The 21,389-nt window shown below is 30.0% G+C and overlaps 1 protein-coding gene across 4 annotated transcripts in view; it reads right to left on the bottom strand.

Annotated features, from left to right (window-relative positions):
• LOC113377246 (myocyte-specific enhancer factor 2) overlaps window positions 1–21,389 on the bottom strand; it is a 345,797-nt gene that overhangs the window by 41,776 nt on the left and 282,632 nt on the right. The window contains exon 1 of one of the 4 annotated variants that reach the window (XM_026617495.1): window positions 3,863–4,307. The exons of the other annotated variants lie outside the window; for them this stretch is intronic. The gene's annotated coding sequence lies outside the window, so the exon portion shown is untranslated. Of the gene's footprint in view, window positions 1–3,862; window positions 4,308–21,389 lie in introns of those variants that run through there. 4 annotated transcript variants of the gene reach the window in all.

Genomic DNA, 21,389 nt, shown 5'->3' with positions numbered 1-21,389 from the left:
CATGTGATGACTTTGTAGGGCTACTCATATTTCATGGTTACTACGCTTGACTGCATTGCCAGGGGTTACTAACCTTCCTGTCAATAGCAATATCTTATTTATCTTCATTAGAGCTGTATAATTATTATCCAAGTATTTTTTTACTTTTTAATTTTATTTCACATTCTGTTTTTTACTTTTTTGCTTTTCTACAATTTTCTTAATTTTTGGTATAATGCATACATACATACTGTATCTCAGTCAGACAATTACAATTACTTTTACGGAAAAAATGAAATTGGTTTGACTAAACACACGTAAATGAGACTTAAAAATAAAAAAAAAATATAAAAATTGTTGAACATTTATAACATATAATTTACATGTGTACGTGATATCAATTACCTCGCTGTACAATAATCTATGTAATAAAATACAGAAAATAATAATTAACGAGATATGACTCATTATCCTCTAGATTATTTTAAAAATCAGATCAGGACAAATGATCATTATGTTTTCAACAGAAAGATAGCTTGAGTCAAATTTCTAGGAACATGGTCAGTGAAAAAAATGCGAACGCTTGATTGATCATTGGAAGCAAACGTTTGATAAGAGTTGCGGTTGCTCTTATTGATAAACATTAGCTTTCCATAGGTTCTAAAGCTTTATATGAAATAATACAAGTGACATTAGATATACATGATACATGGCCTATAATTTTACTATTTTGATTTTGTATTATATGCCAACAATTATCTTCCATATGTGATTGCGTGAGATCTACTACTTGAAACATAATGCCAACAAGTATATTAGTTAATTGCACTTATTATAATTTTATATCCATAAAATCTCACTCGATTAATATTGATACTATTTTCATGATAAAGTAAGGCATAAGAAGTTGCACCAATCAATTAAAAAAAATAGCTTTTATTTTTATAATATTTGAATGTTGTGATTATGTAATAAATTAATATAGTATGTAATACAGGGTAGCGCGGGCCTTAAAAGTCCGCGGGTAAAAAGGTTCTCTACCAACATCTCAAAAACAAGTGAAGTTAAGAATTTTTTAAAAACAAACAAAACAAGTAGATGGAAAAAGATATACAACCATCCATCACATTGATTCTTACAACTTTGCTAGCGGGAGATAAATAAAAATGTTTGAAAATCCAAAACAAAATTAATTTCTTCCGTTGTTAGTATTTATGGTTTTGAGCAATGTTGTTTAGTTTACGTGACCTTAATACAGTTTTTAGGTATACGTTATTTAATTGTTTTATGAGATGTATTGTTATTTTTAAGTTATAATCTACAGTTTTTTTTTATATTACTTCAATAAAAACTTACATGTGGGTGGGGTAAAAATGACCAACTGCACCTTTACCCTGGTAAAGGTGTGAACAATAAAAATCGTAAATAAAAATTAAATCAAGTTAACAAAAGCAATTTTACAAGAAGTAAAATAATTAAATAGTTATTCCAACTATGCTAATGGTTATTTCTGATAAAATACCAGATCAAGATTATATACAGTGTTATCTCTGTAAAAATATACCCATAAAATCCATATTTTGCATTGATTAAATACTGTAGCTATGATTTTGTGAAATAACTTTAAAATTAAAAATAAAACATTGAATCTGTTTGCTCTCTGGCTGCCTCATTTTACCTCGCCTATGGGATAAAAAGGACCAGGTGACAATTTTTTTAGAAATAGCTATAAAACACATTTCTAAATGATAAATTAGCTAGGAGTTTTACTGAACATAGTCAGATAGTTGTTTGTTTAATATGTGTTATTTGTTGTAATGATTTTGCATTCGATTAATATTGTATTTATACATTATCAAATTTAAATGTATGCGATTGGAAGGAAATGTGAATTAATTAGATTAATTATTCATTATTTGTATTTCCAAAACGTATAAATATATTATTGTACATAATATTTCGAGATAATTAAAATAATAAGATTAAACTCCATATAGTATTTAATATTTGTATTTGAGCATGGGCTTATATACTTTTTCAAATTTACTTCAATATTCTAAAAACTAAAATCGCATTTCCTAAGATTGTTAACTTCAATACTAATGTAATTCAGCATCAAACATGCATGGCTGTTGTTAAATTAGTTTCAAATTTTCCAATATGCGGATAATAATTCGCCTAGCTAGACAGAAAACGTTTGTTTTAAAAACATTATACTCGATGGACTGTTGCCAAAAAATATACACAAAATACACGTCCTTGAAAATGGTGTGTATGTCACGCTAAACTTTCACCCGAAATTTTGCTGTAGAATCAAAGAATCGAAATTTGGCCAATGACAATTACAACTAACGGTTCGCTCTCTACCAATCAGTAATATACACATTGTACAAATATTAGAAAGTGACAAAATTTCATCGTTAAAATGTGATTACCTACTAGACATGATACTTTTGAATCATTATTTTGATATTGCGAAATCAATCCTGTAATAATAAATCATTAAAGACTTTTAGAATTCCATCAGAAATGAGATACTCCTGCATAGTCTGAGCTATGAAAACAGGCAGCCAAGCAAGGAAATTAAATCAAAACCAAAGATTTAAAAATAATCCTAATTACCTATTTTAAGCCCAATGTAAAATAAAAATGCGTTTAACTATTTTTTATCCTTTTTGTCCTATCATCACTGTAAAGAGCACGTTGCTAAACATTATTTTTAGATTTAATGTTCATACTTTATGAACAATTGATTTTATGTCTTATGTCTTATAAATTTAAAATAACCTTATATTATTTAGACCTTAAAATAATATTATATTATTGATTTCGACAAAAGTATTGCTAATAAAATGCATAACGTTTGCAAATAATTTTCGTAAAATTTCTCGAGTAATTTTCACGTAAGTTTTCCGGTGTATTCTAAAATTGACTTGTTTATTTACGATTTTGCTACTTTTCTCGATACATATAATGCTTAATCTAATAATAGAACACATAAAGTCTGTGATAATTTTATTTTTAGTACAATTAATTCAATAAAATGATTTTCCAAGTTGCAATAATCGGTTGCACAATTAGTGTCTGAATTGAATGGATCTTCCACGCAATTTGAAAACAATAATATTTGTAAATAATCTAACCGTTGTGTAACTGAAATTTTGTTTATTAATTATCTTATCAATAATTGAATTATCTTAACTGATTCATTTAAAGTAATTGCTAAAGATAAGTGAATTTCACTGGAGATACTTGGCAAGATATGATAATAACAAGATTTTGGTATCTATTCAGCACGAGATTTTTGAAATCAGACAAAAAATGATTCGTCATTTTAGTGATGCTCGTATTTGATATATTTACTGAATATTTGTTAGGTTATATGCACAGCATCAATATTCCATTTGATATAGCTAAAAAGCGGGAAACTCATTGCAGACGGCATCAAATCATTTTATCTTGTTTATCAGAGGAAAAAAATTAAACCGGGCTAATAATTACAAGAGAACATTAAAGTTGAATGTGTTTACTCGCGAGGTGTAAATGTGTCAATTGTATTTTGATAGAGTAATTGAATCATCTTTGCACAGCCGTTCGATATGTTTGTTTAATACAAATTATCATTCATAGTTGTGAAAACAATGATATGACAACGTTCATCCGTAACAGAATCGCTTAGCACGAGGCATTGTGCCCCAGTGCAAATACAGAAATACATATAACTCAAGTAAAGACACAGAAGTATATAATATTATGAGTATCAGGCAAAATAAGGGTTCGTCTAACAACCGATCCTGGGTCATTTGTGAAGTGCCATGCAAATACGTTTTAGGTCACAAACGACACTCGAAACGACTACGCTCGATCAATCATAACTACTGACCTTAAGGCTGTGCTGCCTCAAGAACGTACACGCTTCATGTCCTTGCGACCCCGAAAGCTTATGTATACCACGAACTTGAGCTTTCTGTCTTCAGTCGAAAAGAATCGGATGATTCGTTTCCTTCCAGAACACTTGTTATCGATGAAAACAAAAATCAAAATAAAATAAAACAGTTCAGTTGTCACTTCTCACTTTTATACTTTCAGAGTTTTCCAATGGGAAAAGGATATCCAGAACTCTCACTGACGAAAAACAAAACGAACAAATTTGAATTTTTTTCAAATAAAAAATAATATCTATATTTTGTCAACACCACACACCGTTATAAACGACTGTCGTTTACTATTTACTTTTGCACCTGAGTTTTCCAATGAATATGTTTGAGATAAACGAGATCGGCTCGATACGGTATGTGAACTATATATGTTGTATCGCGTGCGAGCGCCGTGCGAGTCTGAGACACAGTGAAGCAAGCGACTTTCTGGAAAACACGTCGTGATGCTAACGGCGTTCTTAACGCGGCGCTATTGGCCGGACAGGCGTCACATTCGTGACGTCACGCTCCCTGCGACCAATGGCTGATCGACGTCTGCGCGGCGCAGTTCAAATCAGCTGTCACCGAACACGGGGAAGGAGGCGAAGCAGCGCTTCGTGAAAGTACATGTGCCAGTCGCGATGCTGCTTCTGTGTGCGTTTTCCTTTTAGACACGACGCTGGAGAGGACACAACTAGAACAAGAACTAGTGGTACATGGCATCATGCCTTGGCAAATTGCTGAAACTTTCCGTACCCTAATTAAATTTTTTTATATTCAAATATTTTTGATAACTTGAAAAAAAAAATTCTGTGAATTTCGAAATTTTTGAAAAAAAATGACGTATTTTATTTTTTTTTATATTGATTTTTTGTGAAAATTTTGATTTTTTTTTTCAAAATAATTGCGGTGCGTGGCTGTTTTAGAGACGCAATATCAAAGCGCGTAAGCGCCGCGTTGCAGTCTAATGATTGAACATTATAAATCGTGAAACAGAACACATAGAAAAATAAACAAAATTTGTACTTATTATTACAATCTCTATAACATATAATTTTATGCACATATGTCTAATAAAAATTTTTGACAGCCAAATTGCATTTTTTACTTTTTTATTGGATCTCCAAAACCACTGGACTGCCCTTTTTAAACATTTTATCAATTTTTCGATTCATTAATATAAATAAAATATTTTTGAATCATTCAAATCGGACGCTCCGTACTCTTAAAGACTGAATTACGATTTTTGGCACTTTTTACTCCGTATCTTCGAAAAGGCCAGACCTGCTTTTGCCAAAACTTAATCAGCACGTGCTTAATATAAATCGAATATTTCTTTGAATTATTCAAATCGGTTGATCCTTTTTGCCGAAATCGTCGATGAAATCATACTTTTTTACAAAGGTATGCCAAAGTGTTCAGAAACCTTTCAAACGTAAAGATATATAAACATTTTATTTACGGGAACTAAATAATAGCATCATTTGAGTGAAATTATCAACCAGATCAAACATTTGAATGATCAAGCAGCATTTCGTCGTTATAATTAAGACCTATTGCGCAAACATCAGCAGAAAATACCAATACATATGCCTTCCATTGAACTTTGAGGTTGTACCAGTAAATACAATATTTGATTTTAAGACAAATTGCTGATGCACCCTGGTTCATCAGCAATCAAATTATTCACAATGATCTTAGCACTTTATTTATTAACTTCCCGTAGGGTAAGTTATAGTAATCGCAAAAAAATCGAAAATGAAAATTTTTATATATCTTTACGTTTCAGAGGTTTCTTAACATTTTGGCATACCTTAGAAAAAATGGATGTATGTGTGTGTGTGTGTGTGTGTGTGTGTGTATGTATGTATGTATGTATGTATGTGTGTGTATGTATGTGCGGATACAAATTTTCGTCGACGATTTCGGGAACACGGATCAACCGATTTGAATAATTCAAAAAACATTCGATTCGTATTGATAAGGAGACGTGCTGATTAGTTTTTGGCGGAGGCAGGTCTAGCCGTTCCGAAGATACGGGGCAAAAAGTGCCGAAAACGGTAACTTAGTTTTTAAGAGAACGGAGCGTCCGATTTGAATAATTCAAAAAACATTTCACTTGTATTGACAAGATGAAGAATCGATAAAATTTTCATGAAGGTAGGTCTAGCGGTTTCGGAGATATGGAGGAAAAAGTAAAAAAATGAGCCATTTGGCGGTCAAAAATGATCATTAGACATATGCACATCAAATTATCAGATATTTTATAGAGATTTTAACAATAAGTATACATTTTGTTAACATTCCTATGGGTTCCGTACCAATGCTTATGCGTTAAACAGCGACGCGGGACTTACGTCGCTTTGTCTCTATGCAGTTAAAGCAGTACGATTGCTTTGAAAAGAAAGTTCAGATCTTCCACAATATGTCAAAATAAAGAAAAAAAAAATTTTTTCAAAAAAAAAAAAATTAAAAAAAAAAATTATTTTTTAAAAAAAAAATTTTTTTTCAAAAAAAGTAATTTTTTGTCCAATTTATAGTTTCTCAAAAATCTTATTTTTTCAAAGTAATTTTTTTTCAAAAATGTTGATCGTTTTTAAAAAAATAATAATTTTGGTACGGGAAGTTCCAGCAATTTGCCTTAAGGCACGATGCCCTAATTGCCTTAAGACAGAATTCCACTTACAGCTAGTTGCGAATGTAATTAGCAGCAGTAATCTTCACCATCACCTTCAACTGGAAACATTTTCAAACCAATAGTTTTAGCACTGCTAGAGATCCCTATTTCAAGAAGACTGAAGAGAAACTTTCCAAATGTTTTATATTAATTTACCTATTTAATTAATTAGTTAACTGATTAACAGTTTTCTATTCTATTATTGTATTTTTTATTATTATTTCTATAACAATTGTTTGTTATATTAATGGTTATTATTGTTAAATTATTATTTTTCACCGTCTTGCCTTCTTTCTTTTTTAATATTTATAATTTACTTAGTTAGTTTCTCTTTTATTTTAATATATGTTTATTTGCTATGGTTTAAATTATGTATACACTGTAACTCATAAGGATACATACTTTATTCTGATTGTGACATACAAATTTAATAAAAAAATATATATGCCTTTCTTTTCTTCATATTAGACGATTACCGTGAAAGTAAACATCATCAAACGTCTCTTATATTTTGATCATAAAATCATCTAAATTGCAGTATGAACAGCATCAAATACAATCATGGACCTAATAATATTATCTTCAAAATGACAACAAGTTATCGAACAAAGGCATAATTGACCTAAATCGGATCATTCCAACTATAGTAATTAAAGCCTTAATTTAATGCAAAAATAATGGATTTATTTTTCCTCTGCCTAATATAATCGAAATAATCACAATAGGTCTGGCCAGCCTCCCGTCTATTTGACGTGTGCGTCGCGTTCCTTCGAACGTGTTGGTGCGCGCGTGTGTGCCGTTTCTTGTACGGCCGAGAGTGTGTTAGTTCTCCGCGCACATGTTTTCCGATAGGTGATACATGTGTTCACAAGAATGAATTATAAACTGATGATAACACACCCCGCGGCAGGGGGCGATAGCTCAAGTAGTTTTATTCGCTTTTATACCAATTACATACAAATCTCACAATCAGGGTTCGAGAAATTTGAGAAACAGTTATTGCATGAATATCGAATATCAATCGATGGGATGAGATTTGCAGTTGATTTCAAGAATACTGAGAAACTTAAGCTCGAAATAATGCAATTCAATAGCTTTGACATTTTTCATTGTTTTATAGAATGATATTTTATGCGAATTCGAAGAATCAAGAGTAATGCTCTGTCTATATTATATTACTCTTAATTTAGGTTGTGGCTATTAATACTAAAATTGATATTTGATTTATTTTCAGTAAAAGCATTGGTACAGTATATTTAAAATGACAATTTTAAAAGAAAATAAAATTAAAACTAGTGGGGTGTATGGCATCGTGCCTTAAGGCAAATTGCTGGAACTTCCCGTACCGTAACAAAATGTTCGAGGAATACAGAATGTTTTCAAATAGATTATTATTAATATTGTAACATTGTCTAATATTTATAAGAATTATATAAACTGAATTGCAAAGTTAAAATTATTTGTTTAAAGTATATTAGAACTTTAGTCAGAATTAAAAATAAAATCTGATTTATTTTCGATATACAAAAAAAAAAATCCAAAATCAATTATTTCGTTAAAACAAGATGAAAGTTCTTTGAATCATCTAAATCGGACGCTTAGTTCTCTCAAAATATGTCATTTTTTGCATATTTAGCTCCGTATCTTCGAAATGGCTGGGCCTGCCTTTGCCAAAAACTAATAAACACTTCTCCCAATCATTACTAATTGAAAGTTTTTTAAATCACTCCGTTCTCTCAAAAACTCGATTTCTATTTTCTGCACTCTTTGCTCCGTATCTCCGTAACGGCTGGACCTGCCTTTGCCAAAAACTAATCAGCTCTTTTCCCTATCAATAGGAATCGAATGTTTTTTGAACCATTCAAATCGGTTGATCCGTGTGCCCGAAAACGTGACTGGAAATTTGTATCCATACATACATACACACACACACATCCATTTTTTCTGAGGTATGCCAAAATGTTCAGAAACCTTCAAAACGTCGAGAAATGTAAAAATTTTCAATTTTGATTTTCGGCTCATTACAATAACTTACGGGAAGTTAAAAAGGGTAGAGCGGGACTTAAAGGATCGCTTTCAAAGGTCCATCACAGATATCTCAAAAACAAGTAAAGTTAAGAATTTATAAAAACAATATTTTAAAGTAAAGGAAAGAATTTAATTCTTAATTTCAGTTTAGTTGTATTTATAAAATTTTTAATTGTATACAGTGCATTGGTTGAATAATTTCTTTAAAATTGAAAATAAAATATTGAACTTATTCGTCCCCTGGCCGTCCCATTTTACCACGCCTGTGGGGCAAAAAGAACCAGGTAACAAATTTTTGAAAAACAGCAAAAAAAACAAATATTATTTCAAGATATGATATGATATTGTGAACCAATGTTTCTAAGTATATATTGCTAAGCTAGATTATTTTTCAGAACTCTCGCACTTTACAGCTTCCTATCTTTCAAACAAAAGAAAAGAAGTAACAATAAAATAAAAGTAATGTAGAAATTAATCAAAACATCCTCATAAATTTTGCTATGAAAATAACATAATGAATTGAAAGCTAATAAGATAAGAAATAGCAGACTACCAAACATATATCAATTAAAGTTCGACGAAACTAACATAAAGTTCACGCGGACGTCATCTTATGATCGAGTTCGGAAGTTTTTCTTTTCAAACATTCACTTTCCGTACGTCACCTGTCTAGAACCGTATAGAATATGTGATAAACTTCTGACCGATTATATTAAAAGACATGCATGCAAAAAGAGGAGTGGTATAACATAATAAAATTGCATTATAAAACATAGTTTTTTTAATGATAATTAACGACCTTTCCCCAGTCGTCTGTTTTCCTTGAATCGCCGAAAACAAGAGGATCTCTTTCGCATTGTAGCCTGTAGCCGCGTGTGTTGGTCACACGAACGGTAGCCTGCTTCTGTATTGAAATGGTTTCGAGCGTGGGCGCGTTACGTTGGGATCGCAGCGGGGTGCAGCGTAAGAACGAAGCAGACGACTCACCGATAGCGCGGTGATACATCGCTCTGGACGGAACAATCCGTGGCCAAAAAATCTGATTAACTAGCTGTAAGTGGAATTCTGTCTTAAGGCAATTAGGACATCGTGCCTTAAGGCAAATTGCTGAAACTTTCCGTACCGCAATTCAAAATTCGTGTAATTAAAAATAATCAATAATAATAATCAATAAAAGTTGATCAATGATTTGAAACTTTTAATAGAATTTCGAACCATATTAAATCATTCTATCTTAAATCATTTATTTTGAAATATTTTGGAAATTCTGAACTTTTTTCCAAAGCAATCGTACTGTTTTAACTGCTTCGATACAAGTAAAATGTTTTTTGAAATATTCAATTCAACGCTCCGTTCTCTTAAAAACTTAGTTACCGTTTGTGGCACTTTTTGCCCCGTATCTTCGGAACGGCTAGACGTGCCTTCGCCAAAAACTAATCAGCACGTCTCCTTCAATACGAATCGAATGTTTTTTGAATTATTCAAATAGCTTCATCCGTGTTCCCGAAATCGTCGACGAAAATTTGTATCCGCACACACACACATATACGCACATACACACACACATTATCCATTTTTTCTAAGGTATTTCAAAATGTTCAAAAGGTTTTGAAACGTAAAGATATATAAAAATTTTCATTTTCGATTTTTTTGCGATTACTATAACTTGCCCTACGGGAAGTTAAAAATCTGATTAACAAACTAATATACTATGACAATGTCTTAAAAACATGAATTACACTAGATCCGCATGTTATAGTTGGATATACATATAAACTAGTGGTGTATGGCATTGTGCCTTAAGGCAAATTGCTCGAAATTCCCATATCGAAAATTACATTGTTTTCAAAAAGATTAAAAATTTAAGAATTTAGATAGTTGAATATTTAATAAAAATATGACGTTTTTAAAAAAAATCATTTTTTTATTTTGAAATATTTTTGAAATTTTGAACATTGTTTCAAAGTAATCGCATTGCGTTTATCCGATGACGTAAAACGATGGTACGGAACCTATAGAAATGTAAACAAAATTTGTACTTTTACTAGAATCTCTATAAAATATCTGATAATTTGATGTGCGTGCATATGTGTAATAATTTTTGACTGCAAAATGATTTTTTATGGGATCTATTTTTTTTACTTTTTTTATGGAATCTCCGAAACCGCTAGACTTAAATTCCCAAAAATTTTATCAGTTCTTCATTTCGTCAATACTCGGTCATTTCAAAAACTGGATTACCATTTTTGTACGTTTCTTCACACTGTTTTTTGAATCATTCAAATTGGATGCTTTGTTTACTCAAAAATTACCATTTTTTGCACATTTGTCTCCGTGTCTTCGAAACGGCTAAACCTGTCTTTCCCAAAAACTAATCACCACTTCTCCCCATCATTACGAACTGAATGTTCTCTGAATAATTCAAACCAGATGGACTGTTCTCTCAAAAACTTAATTTATATTTTCTGCACTCTTTGTTCCGTATCTCGAAAACTGCTAGACCTGTCTTTGCCAAAAACTAATCAGCACGTCTCCTCATCAATAGGAATCGAATGCTTTTTAAATATTCCAAATCGGTTAATCCCTATGCCCGAAACCATGGACGAAAAATTGTATCCACACAAATCATACACCCATGCACATACACACATTTCTAAGGTTCAGAGACCTCTGAAACGTGAAGATATGCAAAAATTTTCATTTTCGATTTTTAGACGACTACTATAACTTACCCTACGGGAAGTTAACAATGCAATAACAGGTTAATGTACGGCTTGTACGACAAAATATGAACTATCTTTATCATATTCCAAAATTGAGGAGACGTTAAATCGTCTCGTCTCATGTAAAACGTCAGCGCCTATACAGCAATCTTGCATTCAGAGACATGCAAGATCATGTTCAGCTCCGTGCCGCACATGGAGTTTGGAAGTACCATGCAACGGTGAGGCGCAGCAGATGTGGCTGTTTGTTTTTGTTTTTCTTATTTGATTTGATGTAGATGACTTAAATTGCATATTTTGAGTCTTTGAGATGGACATTTTGCAAACTGAAAGTAATTTAGATTCGAAGTACCGTCGTAACTCAAACGCAAAGGTAAACAATGAAAACACCTTTATAAATTCGATGATTTTGTATAACAGTGATTCGAAGTAACTTGCAGTTAAGAAATAATTATTGATAATGGTTAATGAAAAAATAATGAAATTTCTTGTACCGCGTAATATTACTTATATTTAATAAGTCTTAATTTAATATTTTCGTTAAAAATACGACTCTTACGATTCCAGATGATTAACTTTATAATAAACGTTCTGCTAATTATCTGTGTCTCTAATTAAAATTGTTAATGCATCCATATGTGATCAGTTTAATAGTAGGAACAACTTATTTTGAATATTTTTGTACTTCATTTTATGTTAAATCGGAAGGCTTAACTAAAACTTTAGATAGATACTCGATAGTAAACAATATCAATTTAGGAATTCAATTTTGTCCGTTGCTTACTGCCCTGCGGAGTTGTCGATTAGGGATTATGCTGGCTTAATTGCTAAAGTAAAATGGAATAAGTAGCCACCACTCAACAACTGAAGGTAATTCATGATATAGTAAAATGTTGATTCATTATTTATACCCATTATTTTCCTTGTACATTTTACCATCATTTTTACACTATGTAGTATAAAAGTTTGAGTAGGAAGAGATGTGTGTATGTATGTGTGTCAAAATTTGACTTCTCGTCGACGTTTTTTCAAGAATGGTAACACCCATTTAAAATTTAAACTTGATAAGTACTCGCGTTTATGAGTTTTTCGCGTCGATCGCTCGATTCTTTTCTTTCTAATTAGCAAATAAGTTCCAAATTTTTCGTCCTGGTTTTAACCAAAAATTCTGAACCGACTTTAAACATTCACATAGATATCCTAAAAAATTAGCTGCCTACAACGAGCGGTTCAATTATAAAAATTCATTAAAGTTTGAAATTATGAGTCGCGGTTTTAGGGCATACATCGTGTGTTCTAGACGCATGTTCATTCACTAGAATTAAGACAACTCTATCTTCACAATTTTAAAAGTGGGGTCAAGTCAATACCTACCGGAAAGTACAAGCAACTTGCATTTATGCAAAACACCTTTTTTTCAAATCAAATTGAAAAACATTTAAATTTAAATTTAAATTTTTAACACCATGTAATCGGTCAAGCAAAGGGTTTCAGAATAATTATATGTGCATGTACGGTATCAGTGTATATACTGAGGACATATGTTATTTCTAAGAACGCAGATTGATATTTCGATGTAGAAAATAATATCACATTTTTCTTCACAGAACAGTTTTCTAAAACTATGGAGCCGATTCTGTCGTAAAAAAGACCAATGTTATGGCAAGGCAATATTATGTAGCAGTTTTCATACAAAATCGTATTAAATACTAGCCTTAAAAGCCATGTGGTTGCTGTGTAGTTAGGCGAGTTAGATAGAAAAGCCAACCTAGAAAATGCACAAATATCAAAAAACGATGTTACGATAACTGGATCTTTGTGATATGGTTTAATAACAAATGAGTGGAGTTGCATTTTATGTGAAAAACGCCTGATCGTACAGCAATTACATGACATTTTTACAATATTTAGTACGATTTTGTTTAAAAACTACCACGTAATATAACCTTGCCATTGATTTATTTTACGGCAGCATTTACGATTAACCCTCCGCCGGTCGGAGTGGTCTGGCCAGACTTTTTTCGACTTCAATTTTAAAAAAAAAACTTTTAGTAATCGTATCGACATAAAATATCTGGACTTTTCCTAAAATTCCATTAGCTGTAGATCACTGAAAAAATCAAGACGAAAAAATGTGTGGTCTAGCCAGACCATTCCGACCGTTAGAAGGTAAGTAAATATCCGACCGACGGAGGGTTAAAAAATACAAGTATATTAGTTGCATCATAACGCGTTTAATTTATACTACATTTATAGATAATATTTAAAGAATTCATTTAGGATCTATGTAAAAACTATTTGTCCATCGATCATTTTCCCGTTGCTCTCATAGTCAGTCCATGCGATGAATGGTTCAGGATGAGTATTGGAGAGCGTCGACTCCGAACTTTCTCTCTCCTCGTGAAGAGAGCATCGTCGCTTTTAAGGGAAGCGCGACGAGGGAGAGTGGAAAACGGATACGCCGGAGATGAATGGACCGGCAGTCAGAGTGAGGAAGATTCTTAGAGAGATGTTTGCGACGCGCCGGTGCGTGCCGAGGTATGATTCAGGTGAAAATAGGTAATAATTCACATAGTATCGTTTCCGAAAAAATGTAATTTACTAATAGCACTACGGCAAGATCGACTTTTCATGCGTCTGACTTTATCAGAAGTAGAAACAGAACTATTATATTGCGATAGGGTAGTGCGGGGCATAAAGATCCTATTTGATTTTGAGTAGTCATAATGTGAAAAACAAACCATGTATATCACAATGAATAACACATATCAAACAAAAAACTATCTGACAATGTTCAGTAAAACTAATAGCTAACTCATCATTGTAGATATGTGTTCTTTTCCGGTTTAAAAATGTCACCTGGTCCTTTTTACTCCATTAATTATTTTTAATTTAAAAGAGATTCTGCTAAATAATAGCTACCTTATTCAACCAATGCAAAATATAAATTTTATGGGTACATTTTTTTACAGACATAACACTGTGTATAACCTTGATCTGGTATTTCGTCAGAATTATTCATCAGCATAGTTAGAATAACTAATTATTTAATTTGTCTCTTGTAGAATTGCTTTCTTAACTTAATTTTCTTTTGTATTTACTATTTTTCATTGTTTACACCTTTGCTAGGGGAAAAGGTTCAGTTGCTCCTTTTAACCCCACCCACGTGTAAGCTTTTATAGAAGTCATATAAAAAAAACTGTTAAATCTAACTTAAAATACAAAACAACTGAATAACATATACTTTAAACCTATATTAAGGTATCATAAACTAAACAACAGTGCCCTACCAAAAGTACTAGCAATGAAATAAATACTTTTGTTATGCATTTTTAAACATTGTCGTTTATCTCCCGATAATAACGTCGTAAGAATCAAGATAATGGCTGCTTAGACATCTTTCTCCCTCTATTTTCAAATAATTTTGTTAAAAAAATTATACGACATACGATAGTGAATTTAATAAATTAATTCAAATTATATTACACTGAAATATGACTGAAGTCCATATTGAAATATGTTGAGTTTTTTTAATTCTATTTTAACAAAAAATGTACATGAACATTATTTAAGAATATTATAAAAATAACTATATCTAGATGAACTTTAACGGATGTACTGATAGAGATTACAAAACTTTTTATATATTTTTTTTGCTTTTAAGCCTTGTATAAAATTTAGTAGTATTTTCTTCATAATTAACCAATAGTACTAATACTATCATTTCCCTATAATTTCATAATTAACTAACATGAGAATTTTGCTTTTAATGTGTCTGTTTCAAATCCGGACTTATCCCTCTCCTTAAGCATTAGTGCCAGACAGTGGAAAGTTCATTTTCGTAAATTTTTACTAATATTCTTACATGTGAATAGGAGGTTCAAATTATTAAAGTAGCCTTTTAACCCATCTTTGGATTTTTGCATTAGGCAAACATAGTCATCGTCACTCGTCGTATATGTCTTTTTAAAATATTCGATAGACCGTCATAATTTTATTAATATTAACAGCCTCAACAGATACTTTTCAAAAATTCGGGAAATACTGGGATAAAAAACCTGTAAACGCAGAAAACCGGGACTGTCCCGGCCAACATTGTTTTTATTCGTTTTATTCTAAAAATAGCGTTAAAAATGTTACATCCCTGTTTATTCTGTACTCTTTCGTTTTATATAAGAAATGAATCATAATAAAGTTTTATACTAGATTTCATCATTTTATAGGTAAATACAGCTAGTCTTTGTAGAGCACAGTTTATTGTGTAATTGCAAACAATACTTCAAATTGATATGAAAACAATTTATTTAATCTGTGTTTACGTAATGTTAGTAAACAAAAGCAAACGTAGTCATTTTCCAGTCTCGTCAAATGCAATAGTGGTAATTTTACAATATTTACTAATAGTAAGCAAAATAAAAACCTGCGCAATGACCATAGAGCATTTTGCGTGTAATTGTATATATTGTATATCTATATATAAAGAGTAGAGCGGAGCTTAAAGGCCCGCTTTTTTTGATTGTGAGCACTGTTGTTTAGTTTACAAGTTATACGTTATTTAATTGTTTTACAAGATGTATTGTTATTTTTAAGTTAGATCCCGATGGCTCTACCTTTTTTCATCAGCCTATGGGGTAAAAAGGACCAGGTAACATTTTTTTTAAAAAACATCAAAAAAAATATTTCTACAATGTTGAATTATGAGAGTTTTAATGAATATAGTAGATAGTTGTTTGTTTGATATGTGTTATTTGCTGTGATATAATTGGTTTGATTTTCACAATATAATTGTTCAAAGTCAAATTGGACCTTTGTGTCTTGCCCTACCCTATATAAATATTGCCAAATGTGTGTAGCAAATTATAATATAATGCAAACAAAAAGCTTCATTACATCGATAAAATATCTCATATAACTTTGTTAAGCAAACTTTTTTTTGTAAATATACAATATTTTGGTTAAGCAATGGGAGATAGTATAATAAAACATAAAACCTATATTAAACATCGCTTTCATATTCACAAATTAATATTAAGTCTTTCATTTTCTAATTAGTGAATTAAATAAACGAGTTAGTCAATCGTATACATGTCATGAATTGATATATTTATATCTCTCTTAAATAATCAGAAACGAGGGGCAAATAACTCTTCACATCGACAAAGCAGTAATCGTTTCAAGACAAGGGAAATGCTCTTGAAACAAGAATCCCAGGAAGCAAAATTATGATTAATTCGAAGCAATTATGAAGGGAATTCAGAAAGGCCCAAATAACTCGCTAATTGATCACTCAAGCAAAACGTTTCAAAATAGCATACCGATATTTATCAAGTTTTAACAGATATATTACAATTTATTTAACAAAAACAACACTGTTATCTCAATTATCATTTTTAACTTATATAAAATAATATGTGACAAATTACAATAAAAAGCCATAAAGTCGTTATGAAAATATGACTCTGTTGACTTCAAACACGTTGAACATTTTTCCAGCAACCTCGAAATTTGTTCTAAAGAAAAGTGCAATCATATTATATTTCTAGGAAAAATATTGTTTGCAAAATAACTTTGTTCTTTTGAATTACATATATTTGCATTCTATGGAAACAAGATCTTTCATATGCATCGTATAAAGTTTTGTCCGGAATCAACTATGTTTACAAAGTGAAACATAACATACTTCAAATGTAGACAAATTGAAATGTAAATATATGAATAAAAATTCAAACAAATAATGTTTAAATAAATAATAATACATACATTGTTTAAAACCAAAAGAATTTTTTAATCTGATATATTTTTGAATAATTTAGTTTAAAAAAGCAGCATCAAGAAATTCCTCCAAGGAAGAAATGATGAGCAAATAGATAATTTTAACGTTCTGTAGCAATAAATGCCGAAACAAACTATTGTGCTGAATGATTATTTATAAAAAAACGATTAATTTTTTCCGAATTACAGAAAAATATGCAAATACTTTAATAATATTAAAAAATTAAACTGCTCCAGTATTGAAATTATAATAATCATTTACTCTAATTCAATCAATTCACATATTAAATTTATGCAATTTTTGCACTTTTGTTATTATCTTTTAGGTTCTAAATATTTTTTTTACTATTTCCATTGATAGCGAAATCAATAGTTCCTGGATAAGGCAGTAATAATTATATCATAATTATAAATTATAAAAGTAGAAATAATAATAAATATATGAATTTTATACTCTAATATATGGTCATTGCCATTTCATGGCGTATCTAAATCCTGATTTAAAATTTTAGGAAACATGGGACATCTAGACAGAGTAAAGTTATGGTTGAAAGTGAAAACTTTCCCAGAGTTCAGTATTTTAAGTTGAAAATTAATTTTGCTATAAATATAGTAAAATCTATCAATTGAACATTGTTTTGAAATAAAATACATAATAATCATTTTTACTACAATAATGAAATTTTACAACATATAAACACCTCGCAATTCGTAAACTTAGCGGCGCGATCTTAAGTTATCTATTTTAAAATCGCGTCTTTAACTAAAATAGATGGCGTATTTTTAGTTGAAATCACAAATAGAGTATCTCTATATAGTCGAACTCAGAAATAAAATTCTATTTTCTCTCCATAAATTATAATTATGCAAAGCAATGCAACGGTATTAATAAACACGTTAATGGCACTTCAGAAGATTTTGCTTTACAGGAGACCGGTGTCGGTTTATGATTACTAATTGCAGATACTTATCAAGGGTTAAGGAAATAAATCGGAAACAATCATCTCATCCAAAAATAAATTAGTTATACCTCGCGTTGGGTAGCAGTTCCACATATTTGTTTAAAAAATATTAAATATAATTAGGAATTATTCTCGCATATTTTGTTTTCGTTTACATAAAAATAATATATAATACTCAACATGTTCACAAAATAGGATTTTTAATCTAATCATTATAATCTGGATAATAAGATATCACTACTTAAACAATTTCGCAATCTTCCCTAAAGGCAATGCTTTATATTAAAATTAAAGCAACGTTCTAGGAAATAGATTTGATACCCAAAACAAAACACATAAAAGTATATAGGAGAAGAACGGACAAAATGACATGGTGTTTTGGTTTTTAATGATATTTATTTATTTATTGATATTATAACCAGTCTCAATCGTTTTTCTCATTTTCGGTTCATTGACTACTAGTGAGATAGTATTCTAATTATGTAGGAACTATAATAACATATTTCTTGAAAAAATGCAAAGTATTACAAAGACCATTTTGTCCATTTAGTACATACAAAGTGATGCACAGAGTTGGACATACTGAGATGCTAATTTTTAAGAAACCAGTTTCCAAATAAATCGTTTCCTCCTTGTTTGGGACGTTATTCTCTTATTTTTACCGGTGGATCTTTTAGTCTGTTTTTAGCAATTATTTCTTGCATAATTGGAGCAGAAGTTATAAGCCAGATCACCTTTGACAGGTTTTTTTTCTAGGTCCTTGCGAAATAGTACAATTTCATTTTGTCCATTGTATAAGTATGTCATTTGGTCCAAAATCTGATTATTGCAATAAAATCGATAAATTCACTAGTACTGGCATAAGTTAATTGATTTTAATTTGATTTTAATTCCTGATTATTGCAATAAAATCGATAAATTCACTAGTACTGGCATAAGTTAATTGATTTTAATAAAATAATTACGAATATCAATAAATAGGGAACCTAAAAACATGATAAAAACATCCTTAAAATAAATTTTTGAAGGCCCGAAACAAGTTTGAACCGAATACTGTGAAAAGACTATGACATGGAAGCTCAACATCTGAGAGGATTGCTATTATGACTTTCTTCATGTTATACAGTTGCAGAAACGTTAATAAAACTAGCCAATTTTTAAATAAGGCCATTATGTCATTTTGTCCATATATTCCATTTTGTCCGTATTTACCCTATTGCTTAGGTATTTGTAATTATTTTTTTTTTCTTTAATAACCATTTTTTTTAATAACCAAGAAGTATCAATATGAAACAATTTCATCTTGACCAATACAACAGAGCACTATTTAGACTTCACGGCTGAAGTAAAATTTTATTAGGTCTACCTATATCTTTATATATGTATTTTCGATAGCTACATGCAGATATTAATTTTATAGTAAGTATTTAAATTTATTACAAATTTTGATTGATAAATAAATGTTCTTGATATGTCATTAGTATTGATATGTCTTAATCATTCTAAAACCAAGGAAATGGTTTGTGGGAGAGATAAGAAAAAGCATATATTTTTTAAATTTAGATATAAAAGGCATCTAAAAAAACTGAATCGAAAAGATTTAATTATTATTGCAATAAAATTTATGACAACATAATAGTTTACTCCAAATACGTTTTACTTCCATTTGGTTCATCTGTTACACTTTTCGTAACATTCTCGTTTCGCATTCACCAGATTAACTCTTTAATACAAAAATGTTTCAGTTTTCAAAATAAGTAAAAACCTATAGTGTCACAAGTTTTGATTATTTAATATTTTTCACTTTTGTAAATATTTCCTTATCGATTTTGCATCTCCCCTATTAATATCTGTAGGGTATCAGTATCATCTCATTGTTTCGGAGGATATATATTATCGACTGCAATATTTATAAATTGTAAGTGAAACTCTCGATAAGAAAAAATAATTGCCCATTAAATGAGTATATATATATATATATATATATATATATATATATATATATATTCGGCATTTTCTTTTGCCCATGTTACGCAAAAGCGAGCGAGTTGTTCACGAAAACACCCCGGGGTACCACATGAAAACGTAGAGCAGTGGTAGCGAAAAAAATAACATATATTTTATTTCATTATTCCAATAGATAGAAATACTATCTGATAAGTTCCATAAATATATTCTCAATATTTTATAAATACTTTATAGAGTAGTATAACATAACATCATAAGATTATCTAGCAACATAGATAAAATGCGTACCTTATCTCACAGATACTATTTCATTTTTAATGACTTGATGAAATAAGGTGGTTTGTTAGACTAAGAATCTGAAAAACTCTTAGTATCAATCAAAAACATAATTCTTGCTTAATGACTAATTTTAGACAATTTGGCACTTAAAGTAATATTAGAGAAATTAAAAAATCATTACTGAGGTAATACTATTACAACCGTTGGTAGTTACACAAATTTAACTAATTCAAAATAAAAAAATTATTATGATTATTTTCTAACACTTAATTCTTATAATATAATTAATTAGTTTAATCCTGAGTTTCTTAATTTTGGTGCATTAAAAATATATTTAATTTGGTGCATTAAATTTATTTTTAATTTGTAACTTCTTATTGTATTATTTATCGCTACTGTTTGTTTTATTTTTGTATGTTACTTTCCTGATTTTAACTGCTGAATAATTAAACGCATTTAGTTTTAAAACATACAAAATAAATATATTTTTTAACAACCTTTAACGATTTTATAGTTTAGACCAGTTGGTTACTAATATATTATATAAAAATTAATTAAAAATTCAACAGCATACCCCTGATGTATATTGCTATAATTCTAAGATTTTTTAATATATTGATTTTTGGAACAATAGTTGTTTTATTTTGATATAAATTTGGACACCACTGGTTAGGAACACCTCCTCTAATGTAGAAATATCATTTAGAAGAGCAGCCGATTGATATTTATGTATGGAAACGTTTGAATGAAGGAAATGGCACGTAATTCAACAATTATTCTTATTTTAGTTAATCTCTATTCGATTAATAAAATTAATATATATATATATATATATTTAATATTAATTATATCATAATTAAATATCGAAGAAAATTTCTTTTATAATATGAAGTATTTTTTTAAAATTAAAGTTCTTGCAAAGTAACAAACAATGAAATATAAAAAAAATGAGGAAACATATTTTTCTCACTACAAGTAGAGTTTCATAAAGTAATTACTAAATAAGCAACGATTGAAATGAAATACCATGTAAATTGTTTTCTTGCAGAATAATTAGAACTTTGAAAATTAGAACTTTGAAAAA

This window comes from Ctenocephalides felis, unplaced genomic scaffold (assembly GCF_003426905.1).
Source record: "Ctenocephalides felis isolate EL2017-DRISC unplaced genomic scaffold, ASM342690v1 CF-g0.4_SCAFFOLD_01886, whole genome shotgun sequence".
Lineage (NCBI taxonomy): Eukaryota > Metazoa > Arthropoda > Insecta > Siphonaptera > Pulicidae > Ctenocephalides > Ctenocephalides felis.
The sequence above is the reverse complement of the archived record's forward strand: the minus strand, read 5'-3'. Positions and strand labels throughout refer to the sequence as shown.